Source organism: Pelodiscus sinensis, chromosome 20 (assembly GCF_049634645.1).
Source record: "Pelodiscus sinensis isolate JC-2024 chromosome 20, ASM4963464v1, whole genome shotgun sequence".
Classification (NCBI taxonomy): domain Eukaryota; kingdom Metazoa; phylum Chordata; order Testudines; family Trionychidae; genus Pelodiscus; species Pelodiscus sinensis.
The window spans coordinates 22,182,903-22,205,487 of NC_134730.1; the positions used below are offsets into that span (position 1 = coordinate 22,182,903).

The 22,585-nt window shown below is 41.8% G+C and overlaps 1 protein-coding gene across 2 annotated transcripts in view; it reads right to left on the minus strand.

The window, feature by feature from the left end:
- The window catches only part of PRKCA (protein kinase C alpha), a 359,001-nt gene that overhangs the window by 237,349 nt on the left and 99,067 nt on the right, over positions 1-22,585 (minus strand). The gene's annotated exons all lie outside the window — the stretch shown is intronic.

Consider the following 22,585-nt stretch of genomic DNA (forward strand, 5'->3'; position numbering starts at 1 on the left):
AGGAAATGAAAGATAATAGGCTGCGAGAGGCCCTGAAAGCAAAGAAAAGCAGCTTATGTTTAATGCTCTAGAGAAGATTTAACACTTTTTTCTCAAGGCAATCACATAAATTCTTCTCTGGATTCCTTGCATATCCTGTTTTTCATCATCGCTGGCAGCATCATACCAACTAATAACAAGATTATATTTGTGTCCTGAATCAACATCAAAGGCCACAGACACTGGGAGCAATTTCAAACAGTAATAAGATCCAATAACCACAACTTAGTCCTTTCCCAACAGTGCACGTCTGATTCCTGGATGTCAAATCTCCCTTATTGCAAAGACTCAGTATCTAAGGGTGTATAATATGTAATATAAGGAACACAAAAAATAGTAAAGGTTATTTAAACACTACCATACATTATATTAATTATATTTGACTATGCTATCTGATAATCAACAAATATTTATGCCAAATTACTGACAAATTTTTAGGACAGAGGTTCTCAATTTTCAATCCTTCAGTTTTTCAGATCCTTTCAATTTGTCACACTTGAATAAAATTGGCAATGTGTACGTTAGTTAACTTTGTCTACTGCAACCTACAATCTCAGGAAGCGCATTACTTGCATCTGTTAAGTCTCAGAGGGGTAGCCAAGTTAGTCTATAACTTTAAAAACAACAAGTAGTCCCGTGGCACCTTAGAGACTAACACAAATATATATAGTATTGTGAGCTTTCGTGCACAAAACCCACTTCTTCAGAGCAGCAGCATGACTGGAAATAACAGGAACCCAAGGGTTAAAACAGGGATGTTAATATTAGATCAATCAACTAATTGAATAGTTGATGGAATTGCCATCGATTAGTCAATAAGGGTTCTTCCTCTCTGAAATGTAGCAAGAGCCTACCCAGTTGTTGCTATATTTCCAAGGTGGAAGTGCCACATGGCCTTCAGCCTTTGAAATGTACAAGAGCCCGAGCAGGGACTCTTGTGCATTTCACAGATTGAAACACCACATGGAGCCTGGGGCCTAGAGTGGGACGTAGGCTCAATTCCCACCACCAGCTTCATGTGTGATTTTAAGCAAGTCAATGAGACTGTGCCTTAAGTCCCCACTTATAAATTGAGATAATAGAATGTGTCTCTACTACATAGCAGGTTGTGTGGCACTGAGATACTACAGTGATGGAGGCCACATATGTTAGGGACCAAGAATGGTCATACTACTTCTGAGTCACAATTTGATATCTGCAAAATGGGTACAATTTTTCTATACACAGAGGGTTTTTTTCACATTTAATTTACACTTGAAGTAATTTGACATTCTCTAAAACAAAGTAAAATTAATTAAATTTCCTGCAGTATATTCGGAAAGCAAAAGCAGCAAATTGTATGTATTCAAATTTTACATTTAAAAGCTCTCATAAGGGAAAAAAAAGACTATGTAAAAATCAATATTGACAAATTAGGGCTGGTCCTCCTGTCTTATCTCTGAAACCATGCCAACCAGGCAATCACTTTACATAGCCTGTAATACACAAATCTGATTCTGTGGAACCATTTCCCCTTTTGTCTAGTTCAAATACACTGAAATTTTAGCGTGCGTGCATAGTTTTTTGGAGGGAAGTTGTTTGCTCTGTATATTTATCCAGAATTCTAAAGTGCAAGTAAGAGTCGTAGTAAACTAACAATTGTCTCAGCAATCTATTTGTATGGCATATTAATGACAGAGAAATAACTTTTGTGATGAGAAGGAAAGGAAACCAACTGAATAAAAGCTGTCATTTATTACCATCCAGACCATATCTTTTCTGAGAAAGGCTAATGCATACAATCTGGACATTCAGTTTCTCCTTACTGCAAAAGTTCTTGCAGATCCCATGTCATTCCTTTGCATCGGAAGAGGTGGATATAAACACTAATCTGGTTTTAAAATAACTATTATGTAAATTCAGCTTTTATATATGTTAAGCAAGTCAATGAGTCTGTGCCTAAGTTCCCCACTTATAAAATAGAGATAATAGTATGTGTCCCTACTACATAGCGGATTGAGAGGCACTGAGATACTATAGTGATGGAGGCCACATATGTTAGAGACCAAGATATTATATATATATATATATATATGAGAGTGTATGAACATTACCATACATTAAAGCATTAAAATTAGTGTGTAAGAATAGTCGACTAACTGCATAAATTCTTAGTGATTAGTTGACTATTCTACAGTCCCCGGGTGCGGGGCTGGCAGCCAAAACCATCTGCCCCAATCCTGGGGAGCCCCATTACCTTGCAGCCTCCCTTGCTTCCCCCACCCCCCATGCTGATAGAGGCAGCAGCGCGGGGGGGAGGGGAATGCGAGTAGTCGAGAAGATTAATTGATAACACTAGGCTTATCATTAGTTGTCTACATAACTACTCATTCACATCCCTAATTAAAATAGCCTCCAAAAATATCCTCAATCAAGAGGCTGCAAAAAAGAGTGAAAAAATAAAATTGTGGGCTAAGGTAGCAAAGTATAAAGCTAGAGGTTAAAATAAGACACGTTTTTTAATTAGAAGATGTGTAATGAGGCTCTATTGCCAAGTGACAATCCACTAAAAGCAGAGATTTTTTTCCTCTGCTTAATCTCAATTTATGCCTACTTTTGAAAGGAATAAGTGCTGAAAGGCTTGAAGATATAAACATATTAGGAAAAGCAGGTGATCATTTGGTACATGAAAAGAAAGTGAGCACTAAGTATAATGGATGGCATAGCAGACAATATAAACCAGAGGTTGGGTAAAAAAAAGGGATGAAAAGAGGTAAAAAGGTAAAAAAAAAATATGCCCTTCTACCTGTAGTTTATTTATTTAATTTATTTATTACATTAAAAGCACTAGCAAAGTCAGAACAAACTAAAATTTCATAAAACAAAACATTTATACTGCTCTATGTACGATACACTGAAATGTAAGTATAATATTTATATTCCATTTGATTGATTTTATAGGGTAATGAGAAAAGTTTTTCAGTAATAATGTGCTGGGTCACTTTTGTATTTTTATGTCAGATTTTGTAAGTAAGTTGTTTCTAACTGAGGTAACCTTATGTCCTGTATCCCATAATGGTTTACATCAAGGACTTCCCCTTCTCTCTTCCCCTACAAGAAGCACCCTCTGTTCACAAGCTCAGAAGGGTCAGTGTTTTTTTTTTAACTGTACATAAGGCTTATAGTGGTTATTATAAAATGAGAACTGTTCAAGTTTCAGAGACTGCTTTAATACATGTGATATGCAACCTTCAGGGCTTTTTCAATCGATTCATTAATTACATACTCAATTTTCTACACAGAGATTACTGTATCTATGCAAAATGCAAGCTGTACTTTCATCAGCCTATTAATATCTTTCCTTTGAGGTGCCCCATTTCATCTTATTAAAGTAATAATTCTCCTCAAGTCATCCATCAAAAATGGTGCTCATTTAGCTATTTCAAGAATATATAAATGGCATAAAAAGGATCCTGGATATAATGCATGGTAGCAGATATCTTGTGTAATTTTTTTAATTCACTGTAGTTTAGAATAATGTTACTCTTGGCTTTTGAAGCCACAGTAGAAAACATTATACACAATCATCTATTTGGAAGATGCAGTTTTTCAGTCAATACATCAGCGGAAAATGGAGGCAACACAGCTTTTTCAAATGTATCAATTAACATATGTGCAAACCATTAAACATTTATGATCAGCAGCAACTGATTCCTGACATATTACAGTAAATCTAACAATACCCCTAACCTGAAAATAAAATGACTTCGTAAAGTTGGTCTTTATCTTGCTACACTCCTAACGATAAAGGGAAAAAATTAAGAAAATTGGGAATACTAAATTACTTCAATGCCTCACCTTTGAGCATCAAAGATGGAGTTTATAATACTGGCACTTACATTATTACTGTGAAATGTTATTCGACTTTTCTTCTAGAGATCTAACTAAAATGGCAAACTAACTTACTATGTCAAGACCTAACCAGTTCTTTTATCTTTTAACATCTCACATTTATATAGGTCACTTACAAAGTAAGGGCAATATGCAGTAATGTTTGCATAGGCAAAATTGCCACCGACTTGCTTGCTTCCCTTGTAAGTCAATGAGTATATGCATGTTTAAGAAGACTAAAGAACTGGCACTAAACTTTATAGCAACCACAACAGTTAAATTTTGCTGTTTGCATTCCTGTCCCCTGTGCAGTCTAGATGAGCGGTTTGCTTTATTTATAAACTAATATTACAGATATTACCAGAGTGCAAACAACACTGGGCAGAAACATGATGGCTGACCACTTAGCATCTATCTATCACGTCAAAGGCTCACGAAATCCTGTCCACTTCTTATGTAGTAGAATAGGACCACTTCCACTGCAAGATGCCTTCCATAATCACAAGACGGTTATAGAAATGGGGAAGAGGTTTTTTTTTCTTGAATAAGACAATTATGCAACTTCCTCATTCTTATTAGGAAATTTGCCATTAAACCCTATTTTACAAAGTAGTTTAACATATAAAAGCTTCAGGTGAGAGTAGTTTCACTGCTGCAGTCCCATTTTTCGCTTAAAGTTTTCTCCTCCAGATTTTAAACTGAAAATAGTCCCACTCCTATGACCATGTGAAGACATTGCATTGGGACAACCTACTATAAGCTATTAAAATTAAACCACATCAATACATGACAAATTTAACCAGGGACAGTCATACTGGTAGGGACATCCATAGTTTAATTTGATATACTCAAATTACTGATCAAGTCCTTTTTGAGAGACAGATCTCTTTTAGTGTTTTTCCTCCTCCCGCTTTCAGACTAAACAGACTTGTTTCCAACCTGTACCTACACTGAAGTAGACATGAGCAACCATCTTTTCAAAAGCCCCAACATTATGTTAAAGCTTCCAATCTTAGCAGTTACTAGAATGACTCTTTCCTATCCTGACACATGCTGAACTTCCAGGTAAGAAGACAGGCAGTGTAGTTCTCCACAGAGCTCACAATGCTGCAACTGGCAGAGCTGTGCATAGTCTATAACTAAGCCTAAACTATTACTGTTCGATCATGAGCTGTCTAATAATCTTTTTAGACATATTTCTCTTCAACTCAAGAGTCATAAGATACATGTGAATACTTGATCTTTCATCTCACATTCCATCAACTACTTGTCAATTTAAAACAGTCTGCACCACATTTAAAAGGTAATGCATAAATCAGTTCATAGTTGAGAGCACTGAAAACTGACCGGAATAATGTGCTAATATAACAGCAATAAAGCAATGGTTTTTAGAAAACAAAGGTCATCTTTTGATGATAATTATAAGGCTCATTTTCCAAAAGCTTAAATGTTTTACTGATGGCTGTAATCAAAATATTTCCTTAATTTAATACTGTTTTAATGGACATAAATATAAATATTGAGACTATGGATCTGAATGCCAAGTTCTGAATAGTAAGCACTTCGGTCCATTAGTTTACTTCCTTGTCTTTCAAATGTGCTCAAGAAACGTGATCACATCTCTTACAAAATTAATGAATTGTGTATTTGCCAGAAAAATAACAAGTCACAAATTCATTACATTATTGCCAAAAAGGCAGCATTTATTTCACTTCCAGAAGCAAACAAGGAAGGCTAAAAAGAAACTGAAAAATCTGTTGGTGATTTGAATAGCAACGGATTCTAAGTACTGAAAAGAACACAGCTAAGCTACTTCCAACACCTATTAGGTTAAATAGTCACAGAAATTAGTAACTACTTTATTTAACTAAAAAGACAAATAAGATGGCTGGAGTGAGGCACCTGTGTAGAATATTGTAAATTTGTGAAAAATTATGTTACCATTGTAAAGCCACTGAATGATGTTACCAAGGGATAGTAATCCAGCAAGAACAAATCTAACACCAAGAATAAGGAGAGGTCCTTAAAGCTTCCTGAACAGAGACACTATTTACCCTTGGAACCCTTTGGCCAGGATTCTGTACTCTTCTGGAGCAATGCATGATGCCTTTGGATATTTGGGAATTAAGAGAACCTTGGAATTTATTTGTGGTAGATTCTTTTGACACCAGACAGCTGAGGACATTTGGAAGAAATGTGAAACCCGCTTGATGCATTCAAAGGAAAACTGCCCACTAGAGCCATGTATCTGTAGACTATCACCAGCAGCAAACTTCTAGAAGAGGTATGCGTTGACTTCCTGTCTTTGAAAGTAACCAAAATGAATGCTAGAAATATTTTAGTCATGACTGACTACTTCATTCGGGCATGCACAGGCATATCCTATGTGCAAACAGAAGGCCACAACCCTTACAAGATGTACCATGAGAGGGGGACAAGGGTAAAAAGATGCTAGACCAAAGCTGCTGACCAACATACATAGTGGGGTCCTTAGAGGTAAACCACCACAGCCCAGCAAGTCTGAGGGAGTCTAAAGAGGAGAATATGACCACAATATATCCTACAACAGAGAGCAGATTCCAGCCTCAGTCTTCCAAACTTGATGAAAGCTCCATTTCTTGGCCTTAAACTGGCTCACTGTTGGCACATCAAGCTGCCAATGAGACTAAACTAACACAATTAATCTGATCCTTCAGCATTCCTAGGACTCTGACAATATTACTAGGGTGATGTAGAGTAAGACATACAAGTAGAAGGCATTCCTAGTACCTCTGACCCATGAGGACTATAACAAGGCTTTCAACGGCCTGTCAGTAGCTGAAGGACCTTCAAAGGAACCCTGATCATCACTTGCACAAGGAAAAGTTCTCTGACCATGAAAGATCTATTCTCAACAGGTGAGACAAGATTACCAGGCTAGTCAACACAAAGGTGTCGGGTATTTAGTGAAGGGCCAGTACACAGGCTTATGGCAGCTGATTTCCTAAAATCCAATGAGGAGAGCTAATGGACCTGGTTTAAGTAAGTGTGATTTTCCTGGATGACAAATTCTCAGCAAGGGGAAGGATGTTAGCAAGATCTAAATGAGCTGTCCCCTGCTGGAGGATGAGCTGGAGGAAAAGACACCAGGAGCAGACATATTTGCACAGACATATAATACTCTACCTAGGTCACCAGCAAATATACCTGCTTTGCCAAAATGATGACTTCTAGATGATAGTGATTAAAATTCACTTACATCTGGAAAGCTGGGGTAATAAGGATAACAGCATTTTGGCTCAAGAAAGGGCAACCTAACAGTATTCAACTTACCCTAATGGTCGCGGTTAATCATAAATTGAACCTCACTCCCTCGGCACTGAGTACTGATGCCAAATCCAGGTGACCGGTTCAGATGCTAGGGACAAGTGCTCCCACCTGGTGGTGCAAACGCCACAAGTAACTCTACTCATGTAAGTAAACAGAAGTTTGCTTTCTGTCTTCATTCAGGTTTGGCTAATTAGACAGGGTCTTAGTTCATCAAATTAAACATCTTTTATGTGATGTATGCAGTGATGGGATATTTTAAAGGTCAGACTAGTATTTTAAAAATCTCCAATGTCCTGAGAAACTATTCAGAAGAGTCTGACCTTTAAAATATCTCACCACTAAATGCATCATGCAAAAAAGGTTTCATTTGATGAACTAAGTTCCAGTCTAATTAGTCAAACATGAATGAAGGAAAGCAGGTGAGTCAGGATAACACATTCTTTGCAAAATACTTACCAACCAACAAGAAGCATTCTTCAGAAGCTTGGTTGTTAGGGAACACCCTTGATTTTGACCTAGAATATTTTATTCTAGCCAAATAATGAATGCTGGTTCATCAGCAATCTAATCTAGAATATTCATGTCTGGCAAATCTATTTAACAAGGTACAAAGCTCATGACTCCATAAAAGGAAAGAGATTTATTCCTATAAAGTAAATGTTATCGTGGAATGTGTTATGTGCTATTTAATGTTTACATTTGATATATTACTGTAATATTTTAAGTATTGGGAATTAGGCACTGAGCCAAAAAAACACCACCAAAGACATGTTTTCCTCTTCCTCAGCCTGTCTTCACTTCCCCTTTCTAGCTTTCTTCATGTTAATAAGGACATTTTTGTCAGTTCTAAATGAAGATAATAAGAACTTCTCAAGTTTTTGAGGAAGTAATAATATTCTACAAGTTAACAAATCCAACAGTTTATGCTTTAGGGCAAGCATATGTTACTTAGGAACTAAATATGCTATCTAAATATACTTTAAATTGAATTTATGTTTCCCTGTTTTTAAATTAATTAATTTGATGGGCTGCACACAGCATGTGCTGTGCTGTTAAAATGCTTACACTAATCACAAAAGAGATATAAGACATTAACACAGCTATGCATTGCTGTACTATCTAATACTCTATTAGCCGCAATAAAAGGAAAAATACAAATTCAGGATTCCATCTGTTCATTCCTCTAATTATAACTAAGTCAGAAAAGCACAAAAGGACAAACCAATGAAGGGAATAACAAACTATTCTCTTGATATACTCAGGAATTTCAAGCTCTTCATAATAATACCCTAATAAGGGACCACTGAACAGGTAGAGCATCTAAGAATCAGTTTGTTAAGGTCTAAACAGCAGTAGTTTCTTCTGAAGGTCCAGAGTTTAATTTCTTCATTATAATTTTTCAACTAGTTCAGTTAAATGACGTCATTCATTCAAGAATAAAAAAAATTGAGACTTGAAAAAGAAGGAATGTTTGTTTTCCTCTTCTAAGCTATCAACAAATGAGTGTGAGAAGATGAGATCTATTGCATCTAAAATCTTGAAGGTCATGGTCATCAAAAAGAATTAATTCAATACACTAACTTAATATGTTCTTTGTTTAATACATCAGTTACTTCTATTTTTGTGTGTCCAGCACTTAGGATAGTATTATTTAAATAATCATAGCAATTTTAAAATTATTTTCTGCATTTTTAATTCCATCTAATTTTCCATTTAATAAAGCTTGACACAAATCACAAGTAAAAACTGTCTAGTAAATAAGTGATTGTCTATTTCTCAAAGATAATAAATATGCAAAAATTATGAATCTGAACAAATGTATATTAAGCAATAAAATTTCCTAAATGTATACAGATATAGTATACCCTATCCTGATTAACCATAAAAAGTACAAAACAGAATCACAGAATACTAGAACTGGAAAGGACCTTAAGAGGTCATCGAGCACTCCCAGCAGGACCAAGCACTGTCAAGGGTGGGAAACCTACGGATATGACCCTTGGATTGCCTGTATCCAGCCCCCGAGGTTCAGGGCTCCTCCCTTTCTCCCCCAGCATTGAGCTCATGCTTGCACTTCAGCACCCCTCCCCTCCGCACCATCTCACTTGGGTACAGCCCCCAACGGATTTGTCTGTGGATCAGCAGCCCCTGGTCCCTGCTCTAAATCATCCCTGATAGATGTCTATCCAACCTTATTCTTAAGTATCTCCAGTAAGGATGTCAAGTAACAGTTGATTGACTAGTTGAGTAACTGATGGAATTTCCATCAACTACTCAACAGGCAACTCCGCAGTCCTCCTTTGAAACGCACAAGAGCCCCAATGGGGGCTCTTCTACATTTCAAAGGAGGAATGCAGAACTCTACACGCAGTCCGGGGCCAGCGGGACTTCCCGTTGACTCTGGGCTGCAAACAACGTGCCAGCTTTGAAATGCACAAGAGTCCCCAGGGGGGGCTCTTGTGCATCTCAAAGTGGCAGCGCAGCATGGAGCCCAGAGTCAGCGGGGACTAAGAGTCCACCACTGTTCCTGGGCTCCATGCTGCGTTGCCAATTTCAAATGCCACACAGTGCCGGGGTCAGCTGGGGAGTCCCCAGCGGAAACCAGGTTCTGCAGAAATACCGCGCTGGAGCCCAGGATCAGCTGTGCAGCGCTGCCCCTTTGAAACACCGCCTCGGTGATTTAAAGTAACCCTTCTTCTCTCCTCCCTCTTTGCTGCCTCTATCTGACAGAGGCAGCAAGGGGAGCAGGGGGGAAGCAACAAGTTGACTGACTATGCAATAAGCATTTGCTTATCAGATAGTTAAGTAGTCCTTAACGTCCCTAATCTCCAGTGATGGAGATTCCACAACCTCCCTAGGCAATTTATTCCAATTTTTAATCACCCTGACAGTTAGGAAGTTTTTCCTAATGTCCAAGCTAAACCTAAACCCTCGCTGCAGTTTAAGCCCATTGCTTCTTCGCCTATCCTTAGAGACCAAGGAGAACAATTTTTCTCCCTCCTCCTTGTAACACCCTTTTAGATACTTGAAAACTGCTATCATGTCCCCTCTCAGCCTTCTCTTTTCTAAACTAAACAAGCCCAGTTCTTTCAGTCTTCCCTCATAGGTCATGTTCTCTAGATTGTGAATCATTTTGTTGCTCTTCTCTGGACCTTCTCCAATTCCTCCACATCTTTCTTGAAATGCGGTGCCCAGAACTGGACACAATACTCCAACTGAGACCTCATCAGTGCAGAGTAGAGTGGAAGAATGACTTCCCGGGTCTTGCCCACAACACTCCTGCTAATGCTGCCCAGAATCATGTTTGCTTTTTTTGCAAGTGTCACATCGATGACATATTTAGCTACTGGTCCACTATGAATCTTAGATTAGGGATGTATGCAACTAGTTGACAACTGATAAGCCTAGGCTTATTAAGTAGTTGAGTCACTACTCGTTCAATCGCTTCTCCCCACTTGCTGCCTCTGTATCAGGAGGAGCAGGAGCCAGTGCTGGGGAGAGCCAGCTTAAAAGCTTGTTTCCCCCAGCACTGACTCCCCAGGGTAAGGGAAGCAGAGGCACAGTGAGGGAAATGGCATGAGCAGGGACCAAAGCAGCTCACACGGGGTCCTGAGTGCTGCACCTAGCCCTTGGACATGTACAGGAGCTCGCGTAGGGTCCTGAGTGCTGCACCTCTTCCTTTGAAATGTACAAGAGCCATACTTGATTAACTGATTAATCAAAATTTAACATCCCTACCCTAGACCCCCTTTCTGCAGTACTTCTCCCTAGACCAGGGCTACTCAACTTTGGAAGCTCCGGAATGGGGGGGGGGGGGCGCTACAATGATACTCACAGTACATGCAAAGGGCCGCAACTTAAGTGTGGTTGCATATACATACAAATATATGCAAATAGCTTCTTTCACAGTAACAGGCATGAATACAAAATTAAGGCAAGATTACACAACACACAGGCCCCATTTAAGTCAGTTCTGATGATATTAATAAAATGCAGTATTTACGCAATTTCCACCTATATGTCAGCACTTTTAATGAGCAATGACAGTCCAGGACTTTAACTATTAAAATGCATATCAACTGAAGACCATTACATGGACTACTTTTTTGTTTTAGCTCCCACCCGCGGGCCGCAAACAAACAGGCCGCAGGCTATATGTGGCCCGTGGGCCGGGTGTTGAGTAGCCCTGCCCTAGAAAGTTGATTCCAATTCTGTATGTATGAAACTGATCCTTCCTTCCTAAGTGGAGTAATTTCCATTTGTCCGTATGAAAATAAAATATAATATACAGATTATATCTAGTTGCAAATCAGTATGTTTTAATGGTCACCAACAGTGCTCCCTGTAAGCTGAGTGCCTGGGTGGCGACCCCGGAGAGACAAATGCCGCTCAGGGGATTAGCAGAGCACCCACAACTGCCCACAGCCAGCAACATGTGTTTCTACTGGTGGTGGAAATCTGCACATGCCCCAGTGCACATAATAAAATGTACTCCATATATGGATGGAAAAAATGAGAGGGAACAGTGGTCACCAATCACTGAAAATGAATTTTTCCTTCAAAAAAAAGCAATATACAAGTAAAAAACAAAGCAGTAATTTCAAGGATTATTGAAAGATGTTTTAGAATAGGATTAAAATCAGTGATCACTTCCACCTCTGGAAATTTTTCCTTTTAAAAAATGAAAAAGATACATAATCTAGCCTTTTGTTTGACAGAGAAAAATAAGTCAGCACTGTAATGCATTTATTCGACAGCAAAACCAATTCTGTTGCTGCATGCCAAGAATCTGAGGCATCTTCGGGAAAAAATTCACAATACAAATCTTGGTGATTTTCACAAAACGTATCATACCATAATAGGGATGGCCTTCCATTTATACAACAGAAGCCAGCACTGCAACTGTTTACCACAGGGAGCTCAAGCTGCACTTTCTCTCAATCTTGAGAGCGTTAATAAAGTTACATCAGAAATACGTATTTTTTAAAAAACGGGGATCCTTCCAGATCCTGCTGTTCTATACTTTCTCTTGCTCCTTCTCCCCATCTCACACCCTCTTTCTGCTCCCACCTTTTCCTTCTAAGAAACCTTTGCAGATATTTTTGCACAAAGCCATTGTGACAGAAGAAATGAAGTGAGGGTTGAAATCACTGTGGAACTATATGTAAAGATTTATGGCTGTCATCTTTCACCAGGGACTTCTATTGTCTTACCTTTTGTTGCTTTATTGTGCCACTGTCTTAACATTATCTAAGCCTTATTTTTATTGCTTTATGTTTCAGTATCTTTTTTGTTGAAGGCAAAAGGTAGACATCAAATTTGTGCTACTGTAGAATGAGTTACCACATATGAGTCTCATTATTGCCATCCATTCTTCCATGGGAGTGACTATTTTGATTGGACTGAAACAGGTTAACGTAGATGGATTCTCCTAATTTAAGGAACGAAAGATTGCATTGCCAATGCAATAGGATCAAGTGCTGACACTTACTCATCTACTGTATATCTGAGAGAGTTTGTGTGTCAGTCTGTTGTCAGAGTCCATTTGTTCAAGAACTCCTAAACAATAACAACTAGGACCACCAAATTGGGTATGCAGCTTCTTCTTATCCTATCTTAAAGGAAGGTCAGGATTTGGTTGTGCTAAGTTAATGGGGGGAGGTGGAATGCTACTGTTTCATATCAAAGGAAAATCCAGGGGGTGGGAGAGCAGAGACAGTTATACTCACCAATGACCATAGAAGGGTAGCAAGCACACCAGCTCTGGGGAACAGCTGCTGGCCACCAACATGTGCTACACTCTTCTGTCCTCCCCGGCCCAGGGTCAGGCCCAGGAAACACTGGATAACTCTTTTAGTTATATATAAATAACTTGTTTGGGGTTAGTCAACATAGAAATAATAGTTTGTGCTTCTCTCGCACCTGTTGCCAAATATTCCCTAGGCCCCTTCGAAAGATTAGTGAAATAAACCTCAACTCTCACACTCTGATGGTGTTATTCCATTGTTATATAGGGAGAAACTGGTTCCTCGTGAAGTGAATTAGCTTACCCAAATTTGGGAAGAGCAAAACTAGATCCAGGGACTAAAATTCAGATGTTTAATGCTGTGTTGTAACCACTAGACTTACTTCCTTAATATCTCAGATCTGCATTGATAACTATTCCTGCAAAGGGCTCTATCCTGGTGCCTCTCTTTGCTCACGCAAAGCCCTATTTCAGCCAAACGAGTCTGGGAGCAGAGTATGGTTTTGAGGATTCATTTATAGCAGGGCTTCTCAACACGCGGCCCGTGGCACCTGGAGCCACTTCCCGGACCATCTGCCTGCCTCACTGCTGAGGGCTCCAGCGGCAGCGCCTCCACACAAGTTGAGCCTCCCAGCGCCGTACTGAGCCAGGCCGCGTGCACAGGAGCTGCCAGCCGGTGGAAGCAGCAAGAGGTGGTGGCAGAACACGCAGGCCGCGTCAACCACAACAGCAGCATCGCGCTGAGCCAGACCACATCGGCCAGGGGTGGCAAGAGGCAATGAGGGAGGCAGACGGCTCGGCTCCAGGTGCTGCGGGCAACATACAAATGGGCTGGGAGGTACCTGGCTCTAGGGGCTGGGGGGATACCTGGCTCAAGGAGAGGGGAAGGGCATTGGGGTGGGGCTGGGGTGCCTGGCTCTGGGGGAGTGGTGTGTGAATTGAATTAGAGCAGGGAACTTGGCATTAAAACTTCTGGCTTCTTTCCTTTCCAATAGGTGGGCAGTGGGTCTGTTGCTTACATTTGGGAGTTCCAGTCTCAGCTTTCTGAGGACTGTGGGAGCTGGTACTTGGTGGGGTGGGCAGGGGAAAGCAAGGGATTCTGGAAAGCAAAATTCCTGGGTTCCTTTTCTAGCCATGCCACTTCTCCCCTCGGTGTCTTTAACTTCATGCCCCAGGATGGGTCCTAGCCTGCAGTCTCCCGGGCCCCCCACTCTCTCCTCCAGGCCCTGCAACAGCCCAGGCTGCCGGCTGGTTGTCAGCGACACTGGAACCCGCGCTGCCGCATGTCTCGAGGCAGTGCGCTGGGGAAGCGGAAGCTCGGCATGCGGCATCCCCTCACACCATGAGAGCCAGCAGGGGCAGCCCCAAGCTTGGTGTGCGCAGGGACGAGTTTGCCAGATTTCAAGACCAGCCTCCTCTGCAAGTGGAGCAGCCACCACCACAGCAGCACTGGCAGGTACCAGGTGCCCTCTTTTTTGAAAGTTCAAATCTGGTAGCCCTAGGCTTGGGCTGGGTTGGGATCTGTTAGGGCTGGGTCCCTCCTTGCTCAGTGTTAGAAGGGGGAGGGGAGCGTGGTGTCAGGCAAGGCTGGGCTGGCTTGAGGATCCAGTATCTATTTTATTCAGGGACAGCCATGAACAACCTGGGGAAAACCATGCGGTGGAAGGAGCTTGCCCCGTTGTGTCCCCCTGCCCTCTCCCAGGCTGCAGCACTCTGCTTCATTGTTACTATGAAGTGGAGCCATGTTCCCTGGTAATCCCTTGGGCTGCCCAGGGCTCTGTGGATCCCTTCCAAAAGTCAGTTGAGGCAGCCACCCTGAACTCCTGTGTCTGCAGGTGGGAGGGAGCACTCGGATTTGGAAACTTTCTGAGAAAAATCACTCCAAGAAATGCACAAAAGGCCTTAACTACCACCCCCCAAAAAGGGTTAGAGAGAGGAACAGCCCCCTCCCTCCATGTTTTGTGCACTGATGAGAACTCATTTCAGACACTGCGATTTCAGGTCATGGATTTCTACTCCCCCACTTCTCCTGTGTCCCGGGGTTCCCCAACCCAGCCCTTGATTTCTATCCAGCAGCTGGCTGGTGTGAGTTAAAAACCCTCTTCCTCTCTCACAACTTTCCCCTAGCATTTATTAGTCCTGGTTCTCGTGCCGCTGCCAAAACTTCTCAATCGCCTTCTGCAGCTGAACCCACAGTGCACAGTCAACCTGTGGAACTGCTTGCCAGAAGATGTGATCAAGACTAGGACTTTAACAGCATTCAAGGAAGAGCTAGATCGGGGTGGCTAACCTGCTACAGGGAAAGAGCCAAAATACTGGTGGACATAGCACAAAGAGCTGAGGGAAAAAAGTTTGAGGAGGAAAAAAAGAAAGGACACTGCCCCTTTAAATTAAAATTCCGGTTTGGTTTTTATGCCACATCAGGCTCCCATCGGCCAGCACCATTTTGCTGGCGCCATTTTGCTTTGCAGCATCAGACAGCTCCCCTGCACCCGATGAGCCCAAAGAACCGGGGGCTGCGGGGTACACTTTGCGAGACGCACTTTCTGCAGTGAAGAACCGCATGCAGCTCATGAGCCACAGATTGGCCACCCCTGAGTTAGATAGATTCATAGAGGTTTGGTCCATCAATAGCTATTAGCCAAGATTGGTAGGAATGGGGTCCTTTAGCCTCTGTTTGTCTGCAGACAGATGACATGAGAGGGATAAGGTGATGACTACCTGTTGTATTTCCCTCCCGCTAGGGCATCTGTATTGGTCTCTGTCGACAGACAAGATACTAGGCTAGATGACCTTTGGTCTGACCCACTATGGCCGTTCTTATGTTAACCTGAAGCTTCAAGCTAAACATCCAAAACACTGGTATAAAATTTTCTTTTTAATAGGAAGCATTAAAAATGGAAACAAAGAAGAGACACTTGTTGGATGAACACTGGGTTTTTAAGGCTTTTTGGGAAATGGAATTCACTTTTGCAGAGATAAATAGAAAACCAATGTGCCGTCTTTGTCAAAAGATTGTTGCTGCGTTAAAGAAAACAAATCTGCAACGGCGCCATGAATCTTGTCACCCTGAATTCAAAGGCTTGTCTCCACCTGACAGCAATTTAAGAAAAACTAAGATACGTTCCTTACTGGAAGGTTTCCGTACTCAACAAGATATGCTCCGTTCACAAGTTAAAGACAGTGATGCCATTACAAAAGACTCCTTCAAAATGGCTTGGAACATAGCTAAATCAAGACCACCTTTTACTGAAGGTGAGTTGATGAAGTAGTGCTTATTGAACTGCAGTGAATCACTTTTTGCAGAATTTAAAAACAAAGAGGATATAGTTAAATATCAAAACTGCAAGTATCTGATTCAACTGTAGTAAGACGAATTGAAAGCATTTCAGGTTATCTGTTTTCTAAATTGCTAAAAGACATTGAAAGCACTAAGTATTTCAGACTGGCAATGGACGAATCTACTGATTTGTACATTTCAAAAGAGGGGAGTGCTGAGTCTCCTGCTGGCCATGCTCCCCAGGGTGCTTCTGCCTTTGAAATGTAGCAAGAGTCGACAGGGCTCTTGCTACATTTCAAAGGCGGAGGTGCCCTTAACTAAGAATAGTCGATGCAAATTACATTAACAATTCAATTAGCTGGTTAATCTAAATGTAACATCCTTAACTGGTACCTGGAAGCAGCCCCCTGCCTGTGATCAACTGTTGGGGGAAGGTTGTCCCAGCAAGACTGGGAACAGGTAGCAGCCCCGAGGCCTTGTCATCCTGGACCTAGGAGCCTCCTACTGCTGGCAGCGCAGCCCCCTCTCCCCAGGGCCATTTAACGTTTAAGGCAGGGGTGTCCAAACTTTTTTCAAAGAGGGCCAGATTTGATGAAGTGAACATGCGTGAGGGCCGACCATTTTGCCTGACATTCTTTGAACCATTCAAATTAAATGCAAATTAACTATTTTATGCAAAGTTTATTGCAAACGGCAAACGACATAACACCAACTATACATGTTGTGTCCAAATATATTTATAACTGATTTAGACCAACTGACATTAACTGAGATTTTACAATGTATTCATCTCAATTGAAAAAAAAAACTTGCCTACACTAATGTGAAGGGTGAAACTGAGATCTGGACTGCAGTACATAGGCTAGGTCTGGTTCAAAGGCAGTCCCTGATCTCAGCAGCTGCGGAGTCTGTCCCTGCACTCTCAGCCCCAAGGTAGAGGGCTTGCAGGGTCAGAGGCAGGCGGAGAGCGCAGGGCACGCTGGCCTCACGGCGGCCCGGGGGCAGGGCGAACCCGTAGCCAAGCGGGGGAGCGGGGCTGCGGACGTGCCCTACATGGAGGACTTTAGGACCCCAGCGGCCGCCATGGACGGCGGCGGCGCGGCCGGAAGCGGCGCCAGTCAGAGGAGCGCCGGGGAGCCAGGAGAGGGGGAGGAAGTGGGGGCTGTCCCTGCACTCTCAGCCCCAAAGCGGAGTGCAGGGGCAGGGTTTGGGACCGCGGCGGCGGCGGCGGCCCGAAGCGGCGCGCTGAGCGCGCCAGTTAAAAAAAAGCACCGGGGAGCCGGGAGAAGCGGGGGGCCGTATTAAATCCAACCGCGGGCCGCATTTGGCCCGCGGGCCAGACTTTGGACATGCCTGGTTTAAGCAGTTAACTGTTTAATCAGGATTTCACATCCTGATCTAGAATGCACACATAGTGACTACTTGACTGCTCACATATACCCTCTTATCTCCCCCCTCTGAAGACTAAAGGGGAGCTTAAATAGAGAAGAAAGGTTTGTGGACCTTCATTAATTGAATGAGTTTCACCTTAATTGCTTCCACTAGGACAAGTGAGATACATCCTGCCTAACAGGAGGTATGGGTGTTTGCACAAGTGAAGTCTGACCAAAAGAAAAAAAACAAACATCAGGCAACATTGACTCATGACCAACAAGGAAGTGAACACTACTATACCAACAAGCTTACTAAGCTGCACTTCACTGGAAATGCTTATGCATTGCTTCTTAAGAACACAGAGTACAGGCAGTCCCCGGGTTACGTACAAGATAGGGACTGTAGGTTTGTTCTTAAGTTGAATTTGTATGTAAGTCGGAACTGGTACATATTGTAGGGGAAACTCTAGCCAAACATTTCTCCAGAGCTCAGTTTTATTCTCCCACACCTCACTTCCCTCAGTCCTTTATTCTCAAGCTGAGGTGTCTGCTGAGAAAAGCCGCTCCGGGTCTCCCTGGTCTGCTGGGGGGGGGGGGGGGGGAGGCGCTAGCTTCGCATCTCCCTGGTCTGCTGGGGGGGAAGCAGCTAGTGCGGGGTTGCCTCACCCCGTTCGTAAGTAGGGATCCGATGTAAGTCGGATCCATGTAACCCGGGGACTGCCTGTATACTGGTAGTACAGCAGTGCTCTTGACTGGCCATTTCAAAGGCAACGAGCAGACCTTGTGTACAATGGATCTTCTCTGGACTTTATTCCCCTCCTTACACACGCCTGACACTTGTTAATTCCCAAATTGTTTTGTTTCTTTAAGTTGCCTTTTCAGAAATCTTATTCTGAGTCCCAGGGATGAGTCATTTCAAGTCGGGGCAATGTGACAGGGTTCACCTAAGGACTGTCAGAGCTATATGAAATCAGCCCTCCCAAATCGCACTTCAATACGTGGTCAAGACATAAAAACATTGTGGTGGAATTTTAAAAAGGAGCTTCTAAAAGGACCCTCCAGCACACTCTTCCCTTGATGTATGAAGTAATTACCTAATGAGGATGTGGTCTGTATTACAGAGTAAGAATTTATTGTGCTGGCTCAGCATTTTTAAAAATTTCCATCCCAATTTGGAAAACATTTTTTCATAATACTAAAATGCAACAGAGTATAGGTGTGGGTTCAGGAAAAAAAACACAAGGCTAGCATTTTGCCCCTCTTCGCAAAATCAAAAATAATCACGTAACTCACTGCTCAATTCAGACTGTGAGGAAAGTAGTAGCAAATTTTAACAAAGCTGTAAGCCCTAAAAATCTGGTTAATAGTGTACATTCTGATTACCTGTTTTCTTTACATGGGAGAGAGAAATCAGGAGTTGAGACATGCAGAATGATTTAAACCCAGGCAGGACTACCATGCCGCCAAGGAATTCAGGGCATGGAAGAGGACTGAACCAATAAGAGATTGTGAGTAAATAAAGGGAAAAAGTGAATCTAGTTGTGATCAGGATATTTTTCTTTATCGTGTGGTTCTGTTTGAACTGCTCTGTGTGAATCTATGCTTCCCCTCCCCCATTCACCATCTAAGAATTATTCCCACAGATTTTCTCTGTGTTTTTAATTTGTTTTCCTTACTTGCTTTGTAACACTTAGCAATCAAGTACGCTTTATCAAATATACTTTTGTTTTGCAGGTCATGTTTAAGATTTGTTTAAGGTCATGATTTGATTCTTGTGTCCTGGAAAGTAATAGCAGGTCTTTCTTGTCTGAATGCCTCAGACTAAGAGGTCAGCTACCAAAGACTGTAGTTTGTTTTTCTCTTCTGTTGCTTTTCAAGCTGTCTAGTGGTAAAAGCTTGGGAAACGCCTGGGGGAGAATTCAAGTGTTCCCCACTGTTTTTAGGGATAAGTCACTTGATAGTGGCAGCTACCTCCAAAGTTGGTATAGCTCTGACTCTGGGGAGTTTTTGTAAGCAGAGCCTTGCATGTCCCCACCTCCCGCACTCAGAGTGCCAGAGCGGGGATTAGCCCTGACAATCCCTGTCATAAGCAGAAGGACTGACCAGCACCTGGGGACTAAGGGGTTAACTATGTCTCTAGTCCCTAGCCAGGTATCTGGCCAGGAATAGTAATGCAGGTATAGATTTCAAACTGGGACAAAGGAATTTGTATTTTTTCCCTCCTTTGTCTGGGTCAGAGTGGTTTCTTCCAAGTGACAGGGAGATGTAAGTAGGGCAAAGTTTAGTTAGCCCGTCAGGTTTTATTGTTTTTATGGTTTGGGGGATTTGAAACTGATGTCTGAGCTGTTAAAAGTGTTCCTTCTCTCTCTCTCTCTCTCTCTCTCTTTTTTGTAATGAAGCTTTCTAACCCAGGGAATTTTCTCTGTGTATATCAATTGGTGGCTTTTGCCATCTAGCCACCTCAACTATGCTTGCAACTGTAGTTTTGTTTTCATAGTAAAAGTTTTGTTTTTTTTCTAATTAACCTAGTATTGGTTCATTTTGGTGTCCTAGTTTTACTGTAGGGATAAGATTCTCCAAGTGATCTCTTCCCTGATTTTTCATGGAAATACTTTGGATGGTGGCAGCGGATATTCCCCAAAAAGTCCAGGTATTAGGATTTTGGAGGGGAAGTTTTTGTATCAAAGCCTGTAGAGGTAAGGTTTTGGGGTGCTTTTATGGACCTCCACTTCTGCATTTGCCGTGCCAGAGCGGGAAACAGCCTTGACAATCCCTGAAAAGCAAATGTCAGTGAATGACGTAAGTGATATATAAATGGTAATGTGAACAAGCCATAAGTGTCTGAGACACTGCACTACTGAAACCAACAACAATTTTAACAAGCACATATCAAAGCCATACTTTTTTGGGGGAGGGGGCCTTAACCCTAGTTTAATGTCTGCTCGGTTTCAGACAGGCTTTACTTCAATTTTGTGTAGTCCACCAAGTGAAATGTATATAACTAAATGGTGGTTTTGGATGAGGTATTTTTGCTTTTTTCATTTTCTGTATTATCTAATGCATTCACAAGGTTTGCTACAGACACTTCCCTGGCTTACCTGCATCACGCCCGCAGTGAGGCTCAGGGCTTCTCCTTGTAGCAGGATGAGCCAGTGCTTGTACTCCTGCCCTGTGGCAAGTCTCCAAACCTTGGTGTCCCACCATGGGTGGAGGGGAGACAGGAGCACTAGCTTGCTCTAATGCCGGAGAAGCCCCAAGCTTATTAGGAGCCAGGTCAGTGATGCTTTGTTTTTCTCGCTCTCACCTCTGTATGAGCCCCGCCCACCCTCCCACCCACCCACCCACCCACCCACCAGACTGCTTTTTCTGTGGGTCAGTGGCCATGACCAAAAATAAGTTTCCCCACACTTAACATACAGGTCTGACAGTTAAGTTCAATGGCTCTCAGCACCCCTACCATACACATTGTTCCAGCAGACCAGATGGGCCCTACACATGCCTATCGCAACAGGTGGTGTGCCTCATAAAACTAAAACATGGGTGAAATCAGACAATCATTATGCTCACTAATAAACTCACATCTTTTTAAAAATAAATTTTAGTGGAACATCTGTGGGTGAAGACTCTGTTCTCCAAAGCCATCGCTTTATATCTGACCTCTCAAGCCTCACCTCAACAGGAAATCCACACAATACCTTCAAAAGACCAGACTGCGAGCTTACATTCATCACTTGCTAGATGCTATAAAAATCACAGACTGAAGAGAGACACTGGATTTATGGCTCATTACGAATTTATAAATCACAAACTGCGCTGAGCTTTACTGAGGTTTTTTTGCCTTTCTCCTCTATGACTAGTCAAGTGTTAATGGGCCACTTCCCCTTGAACTGTACCTTAAAATACTTTTTTGGCTATCATGTTGATCAATTTTGTTAGGATCTGTGCGTAATGAGGAATCATTAATTAAAAATATTATTCATTTTATTAATAAGTACATCTACTATACATTTGAGTTTGTCTATTCATCTGTCTGTGTGGCTGTTCAAGAATCCCAAACTTTATTAGGCCATACAAATGGCTTTGTTTAAGCCTCTCTCTCTTCTTGCACTCCAGTGAGTCAGAAAAGTCAGTCTGGCTTTCAGCCCGAAAATATTACTTAGGAGCAGTTAATCACAACATAATAATTATAAAATAGGCACCTGTGTTTTACCATGCAGACATAGCTTAATGTCATGTTCTAGTAATAAGAACAGCAATACTGGGTCAGACCAAAGGTCCAGCATCCAGTCTTCTGACAACGGCCAATGCTATGTGCCCCAAATGGAATGAACAGAACATGCAATCGTAATGTGATCCATCATCCCCCTGTTGCCTATTCCCATTTTCTGGCAAACAGAGGTTATGAAAACCATCCCTGCCTATCCTGATTAGTAACTATTGATGGACCTATCCTCCATGAACTTATATAATTTTCCCCTCTTTAGTCAGATCTGAATATATCCCAAGCGTATTGAAACAGTTCAGCCTTCATACAAATATACAATGTGAAAGGAGCTAAAAAGTATACATATTGTATCAAAAGAACATAACAGGATATGACTGAAAGGTGAATAATAAACATGCATGTGTGCAGAGAAGGAATGTAAGTGCACAATATTGAATTGGGCATTTCTTTATCATTGATACTTAAAAGCCCAGCATTAGATTTTTTTTTTCAGGTGTCTGTTAGCCATGCCTTATATTGAGAAAAATAAAGTCAAGATTTATTGATCATCATAAACACTTCAGGTATTTAAGGCAAATTTATAATGAATGCAGTTTGAATCTCTCTAGTCTGGCACTCTGGTCCAGTTAGCTGGAGGTCCACTTGTCATCCGATGCGGCCAGGTTTCCCATAGTTCCATAAAGTTTGTTTACAGACACCAGCCCTGGCGCTCAATGTTCTATACTGTTATTTAGTTAGCTCTA